Genomic DNA, 21,304 nt, shown 5'->3' on the forward strand with positions numbered 1-21,304 from the left:
TTTCTTAGCAAAATATGATTTTTAAATTGCATTTTTTACTCATTTGTTTATTAGTTCATTCATTTAACAAATAAATATGGGTGAGGTAGACAAGACCCCTGCCCTCATGGTTGGCTCTTCCATCAACTTGTTACATGAACATAGGCAAGTCTTTGTTTTCATTTTGAAACTCAGTTTTCATATCTGAAAAATGACATGTTTGGGTCTTAAGATCTCTAAAGAACTGTTCCAACTTTAAAAGTACAAAACAATGATTCCACCATTTATTTCTACCTGGCATGCATTACTTTTCTCCACACCATGGGTGTTCTTCCTGTACTGTGTCAATGCTTGGACCATCATGACATCAACAGTCAATTTCTTTTAGGTTTTTTTTTTTTTTTGATTACAGCAGAACAAACTTCATTTCAACCAACATTTCCCAATGGGTCAGTGAAAAGGGTTTCACAGTCCACTATGTTTGGGAAACACTAGAAGGTAGGTAACATCGAATTAAACTACTCATGTAGTTAGAGAGAATAAATTGTACTATCATGCTCTTTTTTTCCTGATTACTATTTTTAGAATTGAGCCTTTACAATAAAATAAATCTAAAATAAATTTGTCAGCAGAGGTAATTTAGAAATCAAATTTTTCAGAGCTCGTGACCAGTCCTGAGGTTGAGAAAATGAATATCTAGGTTTCTCAGTAAGTCATTCACAGTAAAATAGCTGGGAAGCTCTGATGTACTTTCTGCTCTCGTGGAATGAGAAATACATTTGGTGATTGGTCAGCAAACTTCTCGACAAATCTGTCAAAAGTAAATTTATCCACCCAGAAACTCTCATTTGAAGCCTGTACAGGTTAGTGGTCTTCCCAAGCAGAGAGTCATTCATAAGTTCTGAGAGCTTCAGGGAAATATGGCATTAAATGCAGAAATAGATCATCGTTGTAGAGATTCATGGCTTTATCACCTGAACTACATGAATCAGAATAAGTTTATTCCAAATAAACAAGTTACATACACAATTTATTAATATGTGGCCAATTTCAAAAAGATTTTAATTTACTCTGTAGTATTTGTGAACAATGACAAGCTCTAGCAGCTACCCAGTGAAAGTTGAGTTAATAAACTTGATATGGAAAACAAAGCCTTTAATGCTGTGACTGTCAAAGTGATATAATATTGTCATACAGAGTTAACATTGGAATTGTAGAACGGTGTACAGTGTGGATGCAGAACATATAGTTTTGAAAAATTTAAAAACTCAGAGACATTTGTTTTTTTCCCCTGTAGTCAATGATGTAACCCTTTCTGGCTAATGAGTTTCGATTCAATGGTTAAGAACTATTCATATGAGAAGATCTGACAACTCCCTGAAAAACTAATTTGTTAGTGTCCCAGAACTTTTGATACTTCTACTTATGTTAGTCATTATTGGTGTGAATAATTTTTATTAAAAAGGCACATTGCTTTACCTGGTCCTTATGATGGCATTCCTACATGGAAGGAAACTGTCACAGGTGGAGTTCCGCAGAAAGCAGACTCAGACTTGAAGTTTAGTGTGCAGGATTTTTTTTTAAGGTGCCGTCTTGGAACTAAGCCTGTACAAAAGGAGAAGGATGCATCATTGTGTAAGGAGAGAAATTGAAATGTGATACTGGCCCTAAGATTCCTTAGTTGACCCGACATGGAGCTTGGAGCTAGAATAGTACTTCAACATGGTCTGGAATTGGGCACAGATGGCCAGGCTGTTATACTGACACATCAAGCAGCCATTGGATGGGGGCTATTGGATGACCAGGAAGGGCACGACCTTGATCCAGTAAGCTCTCTGCTGCTGAGATAATTCCTGACGGGGCTAGCAGCTGATGTCTGCTGCCGTCATTTTTAGTAAGTGAGACGATAAATAAAAAATTAAATTAAATTAAATTAAATTTTAAAATGGGGATATCTGGGTAGCATATTGCAGTGTCTACTCCAGAAACCCTAAAAGAGAATGAGTAGTCTAAATTAGCCTACAAGCTGGTCTTTTCTCCTCACCATTTTCCAGTTCACACAAAAGTCAGAACATTCTGAATTGCTTAAAATCCCATGAACAAACCATGATCTCTTGCACCTCCTGGTCTTTGCATTTCCCCTGTCATATAAATGCCGCACTCTCTCTTCTTTCCACCACTCTATTCCTTACTTTCCCACACGTCAACAAAGCCCTGTGTTGGCTGACTTCTCATGGTCCTTCTTCCTTCTTCAGGTTTCATTTTTTCCAAGAAACTTTCTCTAATCTTCTGAGTCTTGCTCCTGTCCTTTGCTCAGATAACACCCTTATTTAATCTGCTGTATTGTAATTACCTGTTTACCTGACTCCATCCAGCTCACCCAACTTCTCACAATGAGCAGTTGAAGGGAGGGTTGGACGATGCTTTATTCATCGTTGTAACTTCAGTATCTAGCACAGTGCCTGGAATATAGTATATGTTCAATAACTGGTGAAAGCTGTATGCCTGGAAGCTGGCTGGCAGGTGGTATGACATGGCAAGATGCCTTCCAGAGAAAGATTTTCACGTAGGAAAAGATAACAAATTGCAAAGTCTTTGGTTTTCTCGGCATTTTCCCACTGTTATTGCCTCATGTGCTCATCTCTGGGGCCTGTAATTTGGAGCTTGAAATCAGCCCAGCATTTGTGTCCCTCACAGGTCTGTGAAGCCTGGTGCTTCCTCTCTTGCCATGATCCTTGTTTTCCTCCTCCCCACTGGTTTCATCTGGGAAGAAGGCCCATCGTATGTCTTTGTCTCAGTCATCTGGAGACTATGCTCTTTTTTATTGTCTATCTTTAAAATATGCTTCCCTCTGACATATTTAAGAAAAAACATGGCCAACATTATGAAACTTATGTGCTTTTGTCAGATCTTACATTTTGCAGATTGAGCGTTGACTTTGTGGCAAGAGCTGTATACAGGCTATATCTACATTATCTTGAATCTTGGTGACACGCAGTGAGGTTACTATCACTATCAACATTTTACATACGAGTAAACAAGAGGTTGAGTGACATGCTCACGGTCACAGAGCTAGTAAGTAGTAAGGTCCAGTTCTGAATCTGTCTACTCTTTCCATTACACTCACATTAGAACACTAAGAATGAATTTGAACAACCACAAGTTACCAGGAATAAATTCCACCTGTTCTCAAGGAGGTTACAAAGTGGTTCAAATTATAGTGAAATAGTTATGAGTTCAGATCAGATCTGAGCTTCTATCCCTGTTCTGTCCTATACTTGCTATGCCTTTGAGCAAGATAGCTACCTCTCAGCTGTAAAAAGAAATAACATATATAGCTGCTACCTAGAATTACTGTAAGGAATAAAACATACATTTCATGCCAAGTGCTTTGCATTATGCCTGGCAGAGCTCTAATTCTCAGCAAATGACATTTACATATTATAAAAATCATTCTTATGAGGTAATTCATTTGTTCTCCTAATCCCCTAGAAATCTGTCTAAACACTGAGATACTGAAGTCTACATAACAAGGATTGCAAACTCAAATATGTATATGGGGAGCAGACTGATATGCTAAATGAGTAAAACTGGATATGTGTTTGACAAATAGGAGTGGTGGGGACTGTAATAAAGAGCAGAGCACCTGCTTTCTCTAAATGGGTCACAACTACTCAGTTATAGTCAGTGGGAAATGAGGCTCTGTGTTGCTGGATCCTCTGAATTTGGCAAGCTAAGACTGAAATCTGGATTTTCATGAGAATTTTTTCCATTTAAAAGTGTTGGAAATTAAAACAAGTCTTTTAGGAGCACTATTACTTTATCTTTTTAAGTGTGAAGCACTTAAGAACTCTTAACACATCTGTGATCCAGATTCAACCCCAGGTCAACCAGTATGTAATTCACTTGCTTTAGCTTGCTCAAGCTTATGCCATCTCCCATTCAACAAATACTTGCTGAGTTGTGATTGTGTGTGAAAGACCCTGTGCTTGGAGTAGAGGATACAATAGTCACTAAGAAAGAGGAAGTCCTTATCCTCCTTGCTTTAGAACATATGTGTATCTCACAGTATTTTGTGAAAGGAGTGTCCTGTTACTACTGCATTTTCATGAAGTCATAAAATGAATCGTCTGCAGGGCAGAGCCTCATATTTTATAATAAATCTTTCTCTTGTCTTATTTAGCTCTTATGCAAAAATTCTTCCACTGCTGATATAGAAAGCATACCATCCAACCTTTAAAATTTCATAATATATATATATTTTTAAATCTGTGACTCCAAAGGACAGTTTATCTTCTTCAAGCCTAGAGGTACAAATAAGAAAATGATTATGAATCATTTTTAGTTGATGTAAGAAATTTATATCACCATTTTTGTGTAGTGCCTACAGAAATTGAAGGGGTTTTTTTTCTTTTTGATGAATGAGCTAGAGGAAAGGAAGAGCAATAAAATCTGCTGTTGCAAACACAAAAATTATGAAAAATTTAATGGATTATATCATATATGGAAAATAACCAAGTATTAAAAAGTGTAGCTCAGACCCACACAAATAAAGTCAACTGAATTTTGACAAAGGCACAAAAGGAATTCAATCCAGACAGGATAGTCATTTCAGCAAGTGATGCTGGAGAAATTGGATGTCCACATGTAAAACACTGAATTTAGATACAGACACTGACAAGACCTCTGGCATGTGAAGGGTGGCCCGACATTCTAACTCCTTATTGTCTGTAACCTTGAAACCTAACAAGGTCATCAGAAGGAAAACCTGAGTGCTAGAGTTAATCTCTACCTCCTACTAAAGTTAGATTGTGCAGGGAGAAATACTGGTGTTTTTGTTGTTATTGTTGTTCATGCTAGGACTCTAGGCAATGCTTGTTCTTACTAAATAATTATACAATGTTTGAGTGCATTTCACTTACAACAAGTGATTTTTAAAAAATGTTCAGTAGGTCATAGTTGCATAGTAATTCATTTAGAATAAGTTTTTCTAGAATCTATTGATTGCCCAGTTTTGATCCAGACAATGCAGAGGTCAAGGCTAAATCTGCTGTTTGGGGAGATTCAATAGAAACTGGAGAGAGCTCCAGGGATGAAGAGCTCTGGAGTGAAATGTTTCCATTCTCTGTGCTATCTTTATGATGCCCCCATAAATGAGCATCCACCACAGCCCCATCCTCAAACTCCCAACTCTGTAGTACCAATTGAGCTTCCCTTTGCAGTCAGTTTCCATGGTTATACCATAACCTAATTCTGCCTCAGACCCATGGCATGAGGGCGGTGCTATCTATGTTCTGTCATCTGGTTTCTTGAGACAGGGAAGAGGGCAAGAAGTTGGTACGCATTAGTACAATCATTAAGACCACAAAGTTTGGTTGTATCCAGAGTTTAGTCCTATTTCTCATCCTTACCAATCACATGACCCTTGAAAAGCATTCTAAACCTCACTTTCCTTTTTATTTTAAATTTTTATTTTATTGTTTTTTATTTTAACTTTTTTTGACACATATTTGTGGGGTACAGTGTGTTGTTTTAATATACACACATACTAGACATTGATTCACTTGGGGTAGATGGCATAGCTTTGTACCCATTAATACACCCATTCTTCTCCCCCAACCCCCTCCTCTCCCAGCCCCTGGTAACCATTATTCTACTCTCTGCTTCAGTGAGAACCACCAGATTATACAGTGTTTGTCTTTCTGCACCTGGCTTCTTCACTAGCTACTTCTCAGAGTTGTTGTGAGAATGACATTGGACCAATACAAGTAAAGTGCCTTGCACGGTACCGGGAACGTAGTAAGTTTTGATTATAAATAATGTTTTCATCATTCAAATATTAATAATAAATGTATTGAATGCATTCTTTATATCCTAAGATAAATTATTCTAAGGACTTAATCACAAATCTCTTTTGGAATTTTGAAGAGTTTAGAATAAAAATCTCTGTTCTTAGTGCAGAAAATTCTCTGTTATAGAAAGTAATATCAGCAGAACCCAAACCAACCACTTTCATATTTACTTGATGGCAGCCTGGTTAGGGCTGGGGGGGGGTAGAAGAAAGAGCAAGAAGCTGTGAATTAAAGAGGTGAGTTTTAGGGTAAGCTCGCCCATTGATTTATTGTGTTAGTTTGGGCAAGTCATTTCCCTTTTGGGTTTGTTTCCTAAACTTGTAAAATGGGGTTCCTCCTTCCACCCCAGGGTATAAACTTCACCAAGCAGAGGCTTTTTAAAAACAGAAAAATGAAATAAGAGAAAACGAACAAATTCAAATGAATTCTTGAATTTGCATTATCTTTTGCATCCTATACATATCATCCAGTATTTGTTGTCCAGCCATGACTGGAACACTTTAGTGTACAAAACACAGTCATGGCAAAATTTTTTCCCCAGTCTCCTACTGTTGGGTTTGCTTATTATTTCTCAGTGTACAGAGCATGTCCCTAAATATCTAAAATAATTTAGTCAACATTTCTTCTACTGAACCTTTTTAAAACAATTAAAGTTTTAAAAATAAGATTGCTGGGCCGGCCTGGTGGCGCACTGGATAGTGCGCCACTTGGGAAGCGCGGTGGCGCTCCCGCCCGAGGGTTCGGATCCCACACACGGACCGGTTCCTGCTCACTGGCTGAGCGAGGTGTGGGAGCAACGCCGAGGGTTGTGATCCCGTTGCCGGTCCCTGGTCCAGTACGGGGGCAACACTGAGGGTTGAGATCCGTTGCCGGACACGGAAAAAGACAAAAGACGAAATAAAATAAAATAAAATAAAATAAAAATAAAAATAAAAATAAGATTGCTAAAAACAAACAAAACTACTTCCCATTCATGTTGCAGAACTTAACTTCGTATTCATGAGGATGTGGTGGTAATTTTTATGGCAGTAACATTTACCACGTACATGCTATGTATCAGATAATGGTGCAAAGCACTTTATATGCATTAATCCTCAGAATGAACATATGAGAAAGATGCTATTATCCCCATTTTATAGATGAACAATATGCCTAGAAAGATAAATAACTTTCTAAATTCAAACACCTAGTAAAACAATAAATTAGATTTTAGCCCAAGAACTCTGACTATGGTGCTTTTATTTTCACTCTGGATTTCTGGAGACTCTGGAGATTAAGAGAGACAGTGAAACAACTACCACCTCCCCCCAAAAAAAATGTTTAAAAATTTTTAAACAAAAAGAGGTCTTTATAATAAGGGCTTACTGAATGCAGTGATGGTTTTTTAGTTGAACATACATATTTAATTTCCTCTCAAATCAATTTAACATCTAAATAATGCAGCACCAGCTAATGGGCTCTCAGCTGGCCAAACATTAAGAGATATATCGCCCCACATACTCATCATAAAGAATAAAGATGAACAACTTGCCTGGTTACATAACACTGTTGTACAACATAAATAAAAGATTCTCTCGTTTTGGCAATTGTTCTGTACTGTTCTAAGTTTTGCTAAATCAGACTTCCTTCTAATCTAACAGATGCCAGCAGTTTAAAAGCAGTTCAAGAATCCTTATTTATATCTGGTGTTCAGCTTTGAATAAAATGGGCCAGCAAATGCAGAGAGAGAGGGGAGAAAAAAGCATAACTTAAAAATGGAATTTATTTCCAGCCTTCTAAACACAGATTTCCAATAAACATCCACTTAGAGAACCATTTCATTAAGCTAACTGCAACCGAAAACAAGTTCCCTGATGTTTCTTTGAGCATTTTATTTTCTAAAATGAATCATTACTTTCTATGTTTTGGCTTGACAATCTTTTCCCCCCAATTGTGTAATTTTGCATTTGTCACTCAAATTGCTTGTATTTCTGGAGAATTGTTCCAAGACATTTATGCTTTGGAATGAGACTGTTAATATGGTGGCATGAGTTTGGAGAAGCTCCCAAATCACTAAGGTGCATTGCTTTGTCCTTCAAAAAACTGGATAGGGTCTTGACTTCTTCATTCCAATTAAAGTTTAGCAGCCCCTTAAGGCTGATTCTGGGAGTGACTGAAATGAACTTGTAATGAAAAAGATGGATAGTTGTGGCCTTGAAAGGAGGCAAGAGAAATGAAAACCAGGCATTTGAAGCTTTCTTATCTGTCGTTTGGTAAATAATCCAGATATTTGCAAACCCATTTCTAACCATTCCACAACCAAGTGTAAAAATGAACCTTTACTAATGGAGAACTAATGGAACGTGAAGAAAATTGAAGCAAGGTATTGGAGGGAATATTTTAAATATACAAATTCCATATATGTAAATGACACTTAGTAATAACTATCTCAAAAATCAGTTCATCCTAATACAGTTTGGCTTTTGTATCTTTGGTGAAACAGTCAAACTCAAAGAAAAAATTCTATTAAATTTGCTGAAAGGTGGTTATATTTCACACCAGATAAAAAGCATTGAGATGCACAGTTGTAGTAGGGCATGTTTTACTGAGAAACTCTCAGTGTAGTAGCTACATATTCATTCTACCATCAAAAGATCAGATATAATAATGATAATTATAATAAGCAAACCCTAGTGTCATTTTGAACATTTACTATATGCCCGGCAGGGTGCTAAGATAATATAAGATAATACAAGTAAATTTGATCATTTCAACTTCAAGGTAGCCATAACAATGAGTATTATTATTGATAAAAGCAATAGCTAACACTTATGGACTGCTTACCTTAAAGCAGACGGTGTACTAAACACATTGCATTAGTGTATCTCTTGATCTTCATAAGTAGCTTTTTCATATTAATATTAAAAAGATATTCTTATTACTGAGAACAACAGCCATTATTTGTTTCATGCCTGTATAATAACTCTTGCACTTAATTTCTACTATGTCTAATCCTCATTACAAATTTGCAAGGCAAATATCACTGCATCCATTTTAGAGATGAGAAAACTTAGGTTTTTCAGAGGTTAAACAACATGTCTAACATAACACAGTCAATTGATTTAAAAAATTAATAACTATTATTTATTGAGTCCCTGAGATAGCATTTTAACCCAAGTCTGTATAATTCTAAGTTGGATGCTCATTCTACTATATTAATGCTGCCTTTTTCCCCTTGGAGTTAAGAAGCTATAATTATCGCTGATTTTTCACTCTTTTTCACACAAAAACAAGACTGTCATTTGTGAGGGCAATCATGTGATCTCTACTCAATGTAAGAACACTACGAAACATTCATGTGTCCCCACAAACCATTTCCTTTGAAGGTGTCATCATTACTGTACTTTTTCATTGTAGACACACCAAGATAAGTTGACAGTGTTGTCTCAGGTGGGTAATGTGCTTTATTTCAGTGCTAGGTGGCCAATTATTGAAGTGTAGAAATTCTAGAATGCACTATTTAGATTGGCTCTGGGTAGGTGACATCCATTTCTGACCATCCGCTGTACCTCTACAGAGCCTCTCTCTCTATAAGACACACCTCCCCATTTATACACCACATGGGTTTTGGTAGGGGAATTCACTTTGAGGGCCAGGAGGTTAACAATTGATTCAGTTCTGATGAATAAGACTACCACATTTCAATGCCTAGTGAATTATTTTGAGTTGGACATTTAGACCTAGCAGGAGTCCACTAATCATTGAACTACTGAGGAAAAGGCATGCTTTTCTAGCTGAAGCTGCTAGGCAGATAGGCTATAATGCTATTGCTGGTTGTTCATTTTGCCAATTCTTGGAGAGAGTGTGAGAATGGAGCTAACAAAGAAGAAGGTGGAATGGAGGGATGGAATGAGAATTTTGACTTTATCATTTGAATATCTGGATCCTGCTGTTCCTAAAGGTGAATACCCCCTGGAACTTTCTGCTATGTAAAGTAATACATTTCCTTTTCTCTCTACCCCCAAAGCCAATTTTAGTCGGGTTGCTGTCATTTGCAAATAAAATGATCCTGACTAATCCAGCAAATCAACAAAATATATAGAAAAATGTACCAATCTATTTTTTTTTATGAATCAAGCTAAACTTCATTATTAAGAGATTCTACAAGAAAGCCAAAATCAAGATAACACATCTCTTTTCTTTCTTTTTCCCTCCAGACAGAAATAGAAGATTAAACTATAAACATTTCCTGACTGCCAACACACACACACACATGCATATATATGTAAATAAACTGTCATATGGAGCTCCATGATTGTTCAGTTAATGCATGCCATACATCACCACTCTGTTTAAATCTACAATCAAGAGTGTATTTCTTTTTAACAATATGAGCAAAGGAATTATTTCCAGTTGCATTTTTACAAATTGCTCTCAATTGTGACATTTATCTTCCATCCCAATCAAGTGTAATTTACCAGAAAGATTGCAAAATGTTTCTGTATTTAAAATGTGTGAGGTTTTTAGAACAATCCCCACCCCCTCAAATTTCCCAACTAGGTCGGGATGGGGTCAGCATGTTTCAAACAAACTCATCAAGGTATAAGGTCTCTCCTGAACCCCACTACCACCAAAATATAGCCAACTGCTAAGAAGTTTTGTTAGTATGGTTCACAGCAAATCAATCAAAATGGCTTGAAAATTTGAGGCCCTGTTTAATTGCAGGTATCTTAATGAAAACGTGTTCATGTAGGATGAGCCAATCATTCATTTAGTAATTGATATACAAGAGGGTAGTAATGTGAGCTGTATTACTCTGGTCTGATGGGACCTTGGGTCTCTAATCCACCATTCGCCAAACCCTGGACTATATGCATCAATGCATATGCATGATGATGTTTTCACTACGCTGTGGCAAAATAAGAAAAATAAATTTTGGATAGTGAGGTGTTTTTTTTTTCTCCAAAAATAAATTTATTCCATTTTAAAAGACTGTTCTTTAATTGAAGATTATGTCCTTCTAACTCTTTAATTTGAAAACTTTTTTCTTTGATAAAATAGTGGTGATATTAAATGATAGTTTTAGGAAATGAATTCAATGGGAAAAAATTAATGTTTGGCAACCCCACGTTTCTTAGATTTTTATTGGTCTGACAACTAATCATTGTTCTTAATAATAATGATGATATTAATTTTATGCACTAGCATTTGTGAGATGCCCTTCACATGCCGAGCACTGTGCTGAATGGTTTGTGTGTTTAATCTTCACCTCGACAGTACTGCATAGGGGCTATTACTTCCACTCTACAGGTGAGGAAACCGAAGCCTATGGAGGCTAAGGAGCTTGCCTAAGATCACACTGTCATAAACTGAAAGAACTCAACTTTTTCTGAACAGGAGGCCTTGTTCATTCAGAACATGAATCTACTAGATCAGGGATGATGATGGTGACATCTTTTTGAGCCAACTTGGGAAAAGAAATCTGAGAATGATAGCTGGTAGATACTGAAATGAGAATGGAGGGAAGAACTTATCAGTCTCCTATTTTGAAGGCTTTCAGATACAACAATGCACAGAATCAGAAAGTGTTGCAGAAACTGGGAACTCTTTTTTTATATTATGGGTAAAAAAAAAAAAGATAAGCTAGTAAGTATTCTACATAATTTGAATAGCAGACCACTGTGCACTACAGAATCAGAAAGTGTTGCAGAAACTGGGAACTCTTTTTTTATATTATGGGTAAAAAAAAAAAGATAAGCTAGTAAGTATTCTACATAATTTGAATAGCAGACCACTGTGCACTTTCTACTATGAGGTTACTTCAAAAAGTTCATGGAAAAATTTGTATTATCTTTTAATTCTATTTTTCCATGAATTGTTAAAAGTACCCTTGTATGTTACACTGCTGCACTACTTTCGTTCTGGGTAAGAGAAAACAGAGTTGTCTCTACTCACTTTTTTTTTTCTTATTCCTCAGAAAAATTACTCTTGGATAAATTTTTTCAACTCCAGGAGATCTTTAAGTCTCTTATTTTTCTTTCCACTCTAGATCACATATCCTAAAAAGGCAAAAGCCTAAAGCATCACAGAAGGAACTTTTTTCTACTATTGATAAGAGTAAGACAGAGCCACTGTAAGTAGGGCTAAAATAAACAGAATATAGCCCAAGAAAGATTCTAAGGTACGCCCGGGACCCCCACCTCCTGGTGTTCACACCCTTGGGTAGGCCCCTCCCCTTGGGTGTGGGTAGTACCTGTGACTTACTTCTGGCTAATTGAATATGGCAAGGGTAATAGGATGTCACTTCTATGATTATGTAACATAGGATTCTAACACTTGTCTTGCTAGAACTTTCTCTCTCCTGTTCTGACTTTTAAGAAGCAAACTGTCATGTTGTGAACTGCCTATGGGGAGGACCACATAGTGGGGAACTGAGGGTGGCCTCCTTTCAACAGCCAGCAAAAAACTGAGGTCCTCATTCCTGCAGCCTGCAAGGAACTGAACTCTTCCAATGACTTCATGAGCTTATAAGCAGATACCGACTTCAATGAGACTCTAACCCTGGCAAACAGCTTGACTGCAGTTCTGCATAAGATCCAGCTGTGCCTGGACTACCGATCCACACAAACTGCCAGATAATAGTGCATGGTTTAAGCTGCTAAATTGGTAATGATATTGTTACACAGCAATAGATAACTAATACAGCAGGTTTGTGGCCTGGGAGGCTATGATGATGCTGGTGACATTCCCTGAGAAGGAGAACCCAAGGGAAGACTAGAGCCTGAGGATGTGGAAAACAAGATGAGTCAAATGGGTGATGCCCAAATAGATGATGTCCAATGGGCAGAGAGATACAGGGTTCTGGGTCTTATCAAAGGGGACTTGTCTGGAAATAAAGACTTGAGAGTCATTAGTTCCTGCACGTCAGATTTTCTGGAAGCAGACTCTCAGACAGAAATTCATATGCAGCAAGTTTTTTAGGAGTGTTCTGAGATCCACACCTGTGTGAGAAAAGAAGGCCACAGGATGGGGCAGAGGGAGAGCAGGTGTGCAGTGCAGACCAAGCATAGGCTTCTGCTGACCCCAGAGGGAGCTCTGAAGCTCTATGAATCAGTGAGGGGAGCAGCCTTCGCACCCATCCATTGCCAGTTACTGGACGCAGGCTGCCCCTGGGAAGGTGCGATCTTGTGAGAAGCAACTCTCTTCGGCTGAGGGCAACACCTGGAGAGGACTGAGACCTGAGGTTTATTAGCTGGCAGCACTCCCGTTAGCTGAGGAATAAAGCCCTCAGTAGTAAAGGGAAGCTGGCCATCTAGACTACTGGCAACTATTGACTGTGGGTCCCCTCAGGGAATTGGAAGACTGAGAAGTAAAGAGGGACAAAGACAAGGATGGAACCCTGTGGAACACTGAGGTCACTCAAGTGAAGAATAGAAAGATATTGTTGAAGAGTTAAATGAGTGGGAGCCTTAAGTTTTGTGTAAGGTGAGTAGCACCCTAAAATTTTGGCAGTGGAATGAAAAGGCATCAGATATCAGGTGTATATTCTATGGCACAAAACACATTTATATTAAATTTGATAGAGCAGATATTCAGACTTTAAAAGGTAAACTCAAAATTATTCTTTGGCTGTACACAATATATGCAATCTTATTTTAAAATAACAAAGAAGACTTTATTACTCCTTGCCACTCAGCAATGTTTAGACGTTACTTCATTCTATCACCAGGCTCTGTCTTTTTTCGATCTCTTCTTAAAGTAGCTGGTAGACTGGAATCTATATGCAAATACTTTTTATTGCCTTTACTAGCATTATTTATTACTTAGAACAGGCTGATTACAATGATCTAAACTTCTTTGCCAAGGTACCCACTCTTTAACTTCTAAATCTGTGTCTATCTCAAACATCCATACTACTATAATCCTTTTGAATATTTGGCATGGAAGCTGTTGATGAGCAAATGAGAGAATTTCTCCCAGCTACCACGGGGTCCATAAATTCAAGTGAGCTCGTTATTTTTTTTTCTGATGCATAATGTCGCTCTAGAAAATTATCATTTAATCAGCAGTAATGACTCTCATATTTCTGCTGTGCTGCTTGTTAATCTTCTTACCTAGTATAAAGAGAAAGTCTTTAGGAATGCAAATACAGTCTTCGATTAGACATAGAGCTAAGGAGAAAGAAGGGATCTTACCCCATTCTTTTACTGTCATACCTATAGCCTATGAAATTCACAAAAGAAAAATAATAATTGTACTCCATCTGGTGTACTAAGTATAATTTTCCATGAAAGGTGGTCAAATATAGGAATTTATTTGAATTTGATAATCTCATAAAATACCCAAACGCTTGCATCTCTTGGTGCATTTTGAGTGTTATACATTTATCAAGAGGCTGTGGCTCCACATCCTGCAAGGCCCTATCTCTCCATCCTCAGCAGGTGTGCCTTCTCTCTTGCTTACCATGCTGTAATCACTTCAGGGTTCTTCTAATTCCTTGAAAACATCAAGCTCATTCCCACCTCAGTGCCTTTGCACACATTGTTTTCTCTGCCTGTGACTGACCACCTTCTCCATGTTTTTACCTGATAACTTTGGATTTTAGGGCTTATTTCACTTCCACCATCTGGAGGAAGCTTTCCCTGAATTCCCCAGACCACAATAGGTCCCACAATGGGTCCCATAATAGGTCCCAAATATGGATGGTATTTTTTTTCAGTACATTGGTCACAATGACATTTAATATTTATATTCATAATCAGTAACTTGTTAGCTCTGTTCCTAATATTTAGAAGGGCAAAAACATAGGTTGTTTCATTCAGACTATTAGTCACACATGTGTATTCATAGGATGCTGGAAAACATTTGTCTTTTTTCTCATTGAGTGATTTGTCAGTCACACCCAGTCCTCCTCCCAGGGCCCTTTATTCTTCCTTTCTGGTCTGGGGTACCTTGGCCCCACATCCCAACACACCATCCATGGGGCTTCCCTTCTTTCTTTCAGCCTCTGGCTCAGACAGTCCATCATTTGGTTACATCAGATTTTTCTTCAATATTTAGGGGTAAGTGGTAGGGGTTGGGGGGAGTGGATAGTTGGGAGGGCTTCAGACCAGAAGGGCAGGGTACAGAAAAACATTTGCTTCCAGGCCAGCCAGGAAGAGACATCTGAAAGACAAGGAAACTCTCTCTTGGTAATATTGACCACTTCCTATAGTATAATCACCCCTAAAATAATTCAAATATCCTTGCTAATGTTTCTTCAGTCCATTCCCTATCAGAGTGATTTTTCTAAGATACAATTATGATCCCAAACTCTGCTTGAAATTATTCAATGGCTTCCCTTGCCCTTTAGGATATTGTGGGGTAATGTCCATATTTTTGAGCATGGCAAACAGGTTCCTCTGCCATCTGCTGAGCTGATTTGGGCCCATCTCCCTGGTACCACCTACTGCTATCTCTATTTGCCCCATGCACTTTGTGCCCATGCAACACTGGTCAACACAAAACTCTCCAGAAGGTGCTGGCTCCCCAGCTGTTACCCATCCCTTGCTCTCCTCTCCACCTGGCTGACACTTATTTCATACTTCAGAACCATACTTAGATGATTTCTCTTTTGTGAGGTAATCACAGATCTGTATCCCATAAAAAGTAAGGGAGAAATTTATAGAATATCAAAATATATGTACATATTATTATAAAAACTTAACATTTCATTGGAAAATTTTCTGAATGTTATCTATTTTCAATCTGTCACCATAAAGAGTAAGGGAGAAATTTATAGAATATCAAAATATATGTACATATTATAAAAACTTAACATTTCATTGGAAAATTTTCTGAATGTTATCTATTTTCAATCTGTCATCTAAACGATTATAGGGTACTAACAATATTCCAGCTACTAATCTAAATATCTTTACATGCATATATAATCTAATTTATTTCTTGTATATGTGATCTAATTTAATTCTCTCAACAATCTTTTTGACAGATGGGAAACTAAGGCCTCCAAATTGAAGTAATGTATTCAAGGTCCTACTGTTTTATAGAGGCAGAATGGGGGTTTGGACCTAAGCAGTCTGTCTCCAGAGCCCATGGTATTCACTGCCAACCCATTTACCTTGCAGTGCTGTATGTGATACAAACACCTATTAACTGTTTGTGCACACATCATGTCATATTACAATAATTTATTTGGTTGTGCCCCTTTCAAGACTGTTATTTGCAAGACCAAAGACTATTCTGTTTGATTTTTGTAGCTTGATGCATTAGCACAGTCCTTACCATGTGATAGTACTTGCTGAATTTACCCAGGTTAGACAAATTTTGGAGGCTTGCTTCCTTGCCTGACCAAGTCCCATGACTTTCATCTTATCTTCCAGCTAAGGAATGAAATATTAATCTTCTCGGTAAAATCAGATTTAATTATTGCAGTTACATTTCTGTGCCCAGGGGTGAAGAGTGTGTATTCTCAATAAGTTAAGCTAATAGCTGAACATAGTACAGTTATAAGGTAGGTCATTTGATGCTTCCAGGAATAGAGGATGCCTCCAATAGTATATTCCCAGATTCCAGGATTTCCTCACCAAATGAGTCAGGAATCCACAGAGAGAAAAGCCACCAGAGAAACTTGGTACACTCAGGGAAGTAATCCACAGGGAGTTTTTTGGGTATGGGATAAATCCTGCTACTCACATACCAAGAGTCTCTCACACAAATTAATAAGCTGCGTTAGGCACTCTGAGAGCTGGTGGAATTTGACAAATTAGGGAGATATTTAAGAAGTCCAATAAGTTTTGGAGATAAGTCTTTGGGATGGATTGGATGTTGGGTGCAAGGGTATGGGGATGTTGGATGTTGGAGGGCAAGGGAGATGGCCAGGTTTCTGGGTTTGACTGTTTGGATGGAGGTGCCAATAACCAAGAAGAGACACACAGGAAAAAGGCAAAAGCTCCCCCAAACCAGGAGGAAGGGCAAAACAATAGAAGAGAAAAGTGATGATTCTCCTGCTTCTAATACATGTCTCTTCACTCAGGAATGAAAGAAATCCAACTGGAACCGATTTAAGCATAAAAGAAAACTGTGTTGGCTTCCTTACCAAGTCCTGATAAGAATATGAGTAGAATTGGCCTTAAGAACAACTGAAAGAGGGAACTCACGCACAGTCACAATTTTAGATATAATTTACATGTAGTGACATGCAAAAAGAGAGCATGCAACACCAGCCTAGGAGAGTCACAGGCACCGAACCTAAACCCTGAGAGCTGAGGTGTGGGCTGCACCCAAAAAAGCCATGAGAGTGGGAGCCCCATTTCCATCCCAGTGTTTCCAGGAGGCAGGACATGGAGTCAGAGAAGATTATTTTCAAGGCTTAAGATTTAATATTGTTTGCTCTGTGGATTTTGGACTTACTTGGTAACTGTTACTTCTTCCTTCTTTCCTATTGCTCCCTTTTGGAATGCTACCCCACCAATGTATTTTGGAAGTGTGCAACTTGTTTGATTTCACAGATTCACAGCTGGAGGGAAGTTTCCTTCAGGATGAATCTTACCTTGAATCTCACCTATATCTGATTTAGATGAGACTCTAAACTTTAGACTTTGAGTTGATGCTGGAGGAACAAATTAAGACTTTGGGGCTGTTAAGATAAAATGAATGTATTTTGCATGGAAGAACATACAGTTTGGAGGTTAGGGGCAGAATGCTATGGCTTGAATGTATCCCCTCCAAAATTCAGGTGTTGCCAATGTGACTGTATTAAGAGGTGGGGTCTGTAAGAAGGTGACTAGGTCTTGAGGGCTCCTCCCTTGTAAATGAAATTAGGTGCCCTTAAAAAAGGGCTTGACAGAGAGATTTTGTCCCTGTTGCCTGTCTGCCTTCTGCCACGTGAGAACACAGCATTCCTCCCCTCATGAGGATGCAGCATCTTTGTAAAAAGCAAATCTTCGCTTTTCTTTCTTTATATTCTCCAATTTTGTCTGTTTTCTAGTTCATTGTTTTCTGCTCCTATGACTGTCACTTCCTCTTTTCTACTTACTTTGGATTTAATCTACTCTTTTTCTGATTCTTACAGAGGACACATGGATCACTGACTTTGTACCTTTCTTCTTTTTTTAAACATGTTCATTTAAAGCTATACATTTCTCCATAAGAGCTGTATTACCACAGCCTACAAATTTTGATATGTTGTATTTTTATTCTCATTCAGTTGAAAATTTTTTCTTATTTCTCTTGTAATTTCTTCTTTAACTCATGGTAGTTTGCAAGTAGTTTAATTTACAAATATTAGGAGATTTTCAAAATTTTTATTGTTGATTTCTAACTTTTATTCTAATTACGTTCTGCATAATTTCATTTTTTTGAAATGTATTGAGACTTGTTTTATGACCAAAATATATTCTATTTTCAATAATGTTCCATGTGTATCTGAGAATGCCTATGTGGCTTTCATTGGGTGTAGCCTTGTTCTATAAATTCAATTATATCCAGTTGATTGATAGTGCTGTTCAAGTCTTCTGATATATCTACTGACTTTGTGGATTTTTAAAAATTTTATTGACACATAATAATTGTACAAATTTATGGGGTACAGTATGACTTTCAAAATCGTTTCCTCTTGCTAATTTGAAATATACAACATATTGTTGTTAACCATAGTCACCTACTGTGTATTAGAACACTGGGACTAATTCCTCCTATCTTCATGTATCTTTGTACCAATTGACCAACCTCTTTCCATCCTCCCCTTACCCCTACCCATCCCAGCCTGGCAAATCACAAGTCAAGTTACTCTTTACTTCTGTGTGGTCAACTTTTTTTAGATTCCATAAATGAGTGAGATTATGCAGCATTTGTCTTTCTATGCTTGGTTCACTTCACTTAACCTAATGACCTCCAGTTCCATCTATCTTGCTACAAATGATGGAATTTCATTCTTTTTTTATGGTGGCATAGTATTCCATAATGTAATTTTTCTTGCTCTTTTTAGTTTTCTCAATTTCTGTTTCATACGTTTGGAAGCCTTTTTACTAGGTGAATAGGCATTTAAGATTGGTTTGTCTTCTTGTCTAATTAACCCCTTTATCATTACGAAATGCCTTTCTTTGTCTCTGATAGTAACCTCCATCTTGACGTCTCCTTCTAATATTAATATAGCCACACCAGTTTTCTTATGCTTAATGTTTGCATGGTTTACCAGTTATCTTCTTTTATTTTTAAATATTCTGTATTCTTATATTCTTGAAGTATATTTCTTATAAACAGCATTAGTTGTCTCATGTTTTTATTCTGTCAATCTCTGATTTATAATTTAAGTCTTTACCACATTCATAAAATTATTGATATGTTTGTATGTTTAAATCTATCACCGCACTGTATGGTTCTTTAAGTCCAATCTTCTTTTTTTCCTCTGTTTATTCTTTTATGCCCATTTTTGTGTAAACTGGGTCTATTTTAATATTTCTTTTCAACACCTGCTTTGACTTTCTAATTATACTCCTTCCGTTAGTTGTTTTTAGTACTAGCTCTAAAAATTACATCTCTTATTTCTCCCCATCTATTTCTACAAAAGTTTTTGTGTAAACTGGGTCTATTTTAATATTTCTTTTCAACACCTGCTTTGACTTTCTAATTATACTCCTTCCGTTAATTGTTTTTAGTACTAGCTCTAAAAATTACATCTCTTATTTCTCCCCATCTATTTCTACAAAATATTCGACTTCTTCACAATCAATATTAAAACATTGAGAATGTGTTCTTCACTACTCCACTGCTGACTCATGTAATCTTTTGTCATATGGTTCACTTTCATATACAGTTTAAACCACACATTACACTGTTAAATTGCTTTTTCAGAGTCAACAGTGTTTTAAATAGTTTTAAAGATAGTATATACAGTAAATATAATTTCTTACTAATATAAAATTATTAAGAAAAATTTGTAAATGCTTTTTATATTTACTGAAACATTTACACTTTATAGTGTTTTTTTATTCCTTTCTGCATCACCAGGTTTCTGTCTGGTTATTTTCCTTCAGCCTAAGAGCCTTTAAAAAACATTTCTTGTAGTGCAAGTCTGTTAAAGATAACTTCTTTCAATTGCTTTCTTTGTAAAAATTCTTTATTTCATTTTTACTTGTAAATGGCATTTTCACTGGACATAGAATTCTGGTTTAACTGTTTTCTTTTAGCTCTTTTGAGATACCTTTTCACTGTCTTCTAACCTCCACTACTTTTCTGATTAAAAGTATGCTTCCATTCTTCTTGGTTGTTTCCACACATGTAAAGCCTTTTTTCTTTCCCTGCTTTTAAGACTTAAGGAAAACTTTGTATTTCAATGATTATAAGCCTAGATACAGTTTTCTTTGCATTTTTCCTTCTTGGGGTTTGCAGACATTTGTGGATCTATGAATTGACATCTGTGGTAAACCCAACGATGCTCCCCCACCCCCACCCCGGCTCCAAAGAAGTCTGTGTCTTAATTTTTGAAATCTGTACATATTAGATTACATAGCAAAGGGCAACTAAGGTCACGGATAAAATTAAGGTTGTTAACGAGCCAACTTTATAATAGGAGGATTATCCTGGATGCACTTGCTGAACTCAGTGTAATCACAAGTAATCACAACAGGAAATAGTCAATAGAAACAGACATAGAAATGATTCAAATGTTAGAATTATCACAGAGACCTTAAAGTAATGATGGTAAATATGTTAAATCCAAATGTTGTTCAGGGAGGCAGAAGAGTTGGCATTATAGTAATGAGATGTGACAAAGACTCAATCAGTCATTGCTGGCTTTGAAAATAGAAGGGGGAAATAAGTCAAGGAATGTGGGCAGCTTCTACAAGGTGGAGAAGTCTAGAAAACAGATTCTCCCTTATGGCCTGCAGAAAATAACACTGTCTTGGTGACATCTTGACTTTCACCTAGTGAGGCCTGTTTTGGCTTGACCTCCATAACTGTAAGATAATAAGTTTGTGTTGTTTAAGTCACTAACTTTGTGGTAATATTATACGGTAACAACAGAATACTAATATAACATCTCTCACCATTTTGGAAAATCCTTGGCCTTATCTCTAGTTTTCTTTTCTATTCTCAATCTGTCTCTCTCTCTCTCTCTCTCTCTCTCTCTCTTTCCTGTCTCTCTCTCTCTCTCCCTCGCTCTTTCTCTCTCTGTCTCTCCTCTCTCTGTCTCTCTCTCTCTCTCTCGATTTCAGTTATATGTTTATTTGACAATTTGATTTTGTCTTACAAAATCGTATATTCTACTTTTTCTCTTTTTTTCAGTTTTGATGATTCCTTTCACCTGGTTTCAAGTTCTCTTATCTTTTCCCCTCTGATATCATTTTAAAAAATTATTTCCAACATTTCCACTTGGTACATTTTTACTATGGTTTACATTTATTTGGTGAAATTTCTCATCTGTTCATGTTTTCTGCCCATCTTTTTTACTGGATATGTTGACATTTTTGTCATAGTTATTTTAAAGTTTC

Source organism: Galeopterus variegatus, unplaced genomic scaffold (genome assembly GCF_000696425.1).
Source record: "Galeopterus variegatus unplaced genomic scaffold, G_variegatus-3.0.2 Scaffold1577, whole genome shotgun sequence".
Taxonomy (NCBI): Eukaryota; Metazoa; Chordata; class Mammalia; order Dermoptera; family Cynocephalidae; genus Galeopterus; species Galeopterus variegatus.